The sequence below is a fragment of the Vombatus ursinus genome, unplaced genomic scaffold (genome assembly GCF_900497805.2).
Source record: "Vombatus ursinus unplaced genomic scaffold, bare-nosed wombat genome assembly UNPS02014791.1, whole genome shotgun sequence".
Lineage (NCBI taxonomy): Eukaryota > Metazoa > Chordata > Mammalia > Diprotodontia > Vombatidae > Vombatus > Vombatus ursinus.
The window spans coordinates 2,569,473-2,573,087 of NW_020954569.1; positions in this window are offsets into that span (position 1 = coordinate 2,569,473).

Below are 3,615 nucleotides of genomic sequence, written 5' to 3' on the forward strand. Positions count from 1 at the left end.
TTGTCTACAATAGGGTCCTGTACTGCTTGGAAAGCAGGACACCGCAGGGTGCGTCCAAGAGGAATAGATGGGGAGGGTTACGTGTCCCACAGACTTAGCCTCTGAGACACATTATCTGATTCTTTACAACTGAGCTCATTTTCCCATAACCTGGGAGGATTGCCCAGAGATGGGCATTTTAATGATATACCACAACAAACATGTACCTCCACATTTAATAACAGGAGTCTATTGAATTACTAATGGGATGATGTCTCTAGACTTGTTTAAACCCTCTCGAATTAAATTTATGAGAACACTTACAAATAAAATGAGACCAGTGTTTAGTACAGTGCCTGGCACATAGTAGGTACAGAATGAATGTTTATTGATTAACTGACTATATTCTGGATGCTACTTTGTACTTATCTTTCCCTATCTTCACTATATGATCTAATCTTTGCTAGAAACCATGAAATTTGGCCAAGGTGGGTTTCTGCCTCTGGAATTAAAGTTATGGAGATTATGTTATACAAGACCCAGAGTACAGATGGATTTATGTAACATGTGTTTGTTGATTAATTAGGAAAAAAAAATACTTCCCAGAGTAACTCAACAAAAGTAGAACTTCAAACAGCCTTTCCTTCAGTTATTTGTATTGACTTTTTATAACCCCATACACTATGACATACCAATATTGTCCCTGTGGTTTTCTTTGCAAAGATACTAGAGTGGTTTGCCAATTCTTTCTCCAGTGGATTAAGGCAAACAGAGGTTAAGTGACTTGCCTAAGGTCACACAGCTAGTAAGTATCTGAGGCCAGATCTGAACTCAGATCTTCCTGACTCCAGGCCCAGCACTCTATCACTGAGCCATCTGGCTATCCCTGACTTTTTGGCTAAGACTTCTGAATACTCAACAGAGATACCAGAAGACAATTCTTCGGTGACCACTTCAGCTACTGATACAGAGCGATTGGGATCTCAATGATCGTTAGCATAACATAAACTCAATTTTTGCAAAAGGGTTAACCTACTAGTGAACAAAGAATATGTGTGTTAATGTACAGAGGGGACAAAGGGTGTTATCTTATTTAGGTGTGTGTTATAGGTACACATGAATACATAAAACCTTCTGTCCTCTATATGAGGTATCCCCGAACTCACAGTGTGGTTTAAAGTTTTAATTGCTTGTCTATTCTATGTGTCTCTATATGTGTGTGTATATACACTTTCTATATGCATATTCATTTATATATGTTCAGACATGCAGTGCTCTTTGCCCTCTGGTAGGCTAACCATTTGGCAAGACTGCCTGTCATGTGTTCGAAAGTGTGTGTGCATGTGTTTGTACCAGCAAGACTGGGAGTTAATGCAATCTTTTATTGCCTTTGAGTTCTCTGTTGAGTTTTGTTCTTTTTCTGCTTACTCCCAGGCTGCTTCAGTGGTTTCTAGAGTGGGGTTAGACTGGAGCAGTTTTACAGGAATAAAGGATTGCTCATCTGTGCCAGTTTCCTGCTTCCCCATACAACATTTATCCCCCCACTTTTAGCTAATATGGTTAGAAAATCTTTTTGAGTAGTAAATTTTCTCCATCAGGTGTTTATTTCACTTTTAACTAGGGCTGATGTCAAGTATAAATCAGAGCAGATGTTACAAGATGAGATTTCTCTGACTTCGTAAATCAATTGTAATTCTCAGTGTAAAATGTGTGACAGAATGATACGAAAGCTATACCCAGATATCTCAGGGCAGTAACGTGCCATACTCCCTTTCTAAATAAATAGTCTTTATTGTGATATAAAGCTTTTACTGTGTGTGCGTCCCCTCGTGCCCACTATGCTGGATGCATTTAATTGACAGCCCATAAGAAGGTGGCCTTCTGTTTCTAAGGAAGAAGAGATGTCAGCCAAAGCTCTGGAAATAAAAGCCATGATTGGAATTCTGGTGACAGAGGTCAGCATCATATGAGCCTGTATCAAGGAGGCAAACAGATTTGATAAAGTCCTCTCTTCCAGCATCATTATAGTGGGTATTTTCACAGGGTTTTGCTGTGGTTGATCGATGGCATTAAACTTCAGAGCCATCATAGAAGCATCACTTTTACAACAAACAGCAGTGTTCTAAAAGGACATTCTGGCATCTAATTGTCATGAATTTTATAGAGGTGAGACCTAGAGCTGCTCAAAAGAAAACCAACCAATCAAAACTGCATATTTTGATCTTTGTGCCTTGAAAACAATCCAGAGAATGAGAGGTCTTGTACATTAAATGTATTGGGTATCTGAACTAATGGAAATGTAAAAAAAAACAACAACAACAAAAAACAAAAACCCAAAAAACTAAAAGGCCTTATTGGGGGCAGTTAGGTGGTGCAGTGGATAGAGTACTAGGCTTGGAGTAAGAAAGACCCAAGTTCAAAATTAGCCTCTGTGTAACCCTGGGCAAGTCACTTAACCTCTTTTTGCCTCAGTTTCTTCATGCTTAAAATGGGGATAATAAGAGTACCTACCTCTCAGGGTTGGTGTGAGGCTCAAATGAGATAATATTTGTAAAGTGCTTAGCACAGTGCCTGAGACAAATTAAGTGCTACATAAATGATAGTTTTTTAAAAAAATATTAATTATTATAAGCAGAAAATATAGAACTCTGGGATCCTAAGCAAGAATGTTACACTGAAATAACTTTATCTGCAAAACACATCTCTTTGAAAGGACTTTCCTTTATTATGTTCCTTTTGTCATTGATGGTCTACTTGGGTGATATTTATACCTGGAGAGAAAGAAAAAGGAAAAAGCAACTCCTTGAATGGTGTAGCTTGCCTGCTCTGATTTTAACATGGCTGCCTTACCTTTTTCTTATTCTTTCTATGGACTAGAGTTCACTCCCTCATTTTCCAAGTGAGAGAAACTATGGCCTATGGAGGTTGAGTGCCTTGCCCAAGGTCTCACAGATAGTCAGCATCTGAGATGGGATCTGAATCCATATGGTCTCGTTCCAGGGCCAGTCCCCTTACCAGGAGTGACATCTCTGGCCTCCTCTCTAACTTGCTCTGCAGTCCTTACCAAGCCATGTCATGGCTTTTGGTTTCATTTTCTTCACCTCCAAGCATCTTTCAGCTTTAACAATCTATGATCCTGCCTCACTTTAGGCAATAGGCAAAATTCCTAAACAGCTGCAAACAAGTGCTTAGAAAATTGGGTCAATGATCTTGAGCAAATGTTTAATTCCTGCAGGTTTATAGAAATGAGCTCAATTAGGTATTGTGACAAATTTTATAGAGCCTTAGAGACATCTAATCTCACTTTGTATGTCTCCTGTGGGCCAGAACCCTAAGCTCTCTAGGCTTACACAGACTAATTTAAATCTTGGTAGAGGTCTTACAAAAATCTTATTTCTTTGGTTTATTTTACCTTACAAAGAGTTTCCTTTGAGAACTCTTAGAATTTAACTTTTCTTTAGGTTTCCCTAGATATGGATAAAGGGAACCTCCAGATCCTATGCAAACATTTAAGGTAACAATGCATTTCAGGCACAGGACAGGCTTTATTTCACACACAAACAGAATGCAAAAAACATATAAGGTGTTCATAGTCATCCATAAAGAATTGAAATAATTTGACTCTCATCTTTTCAC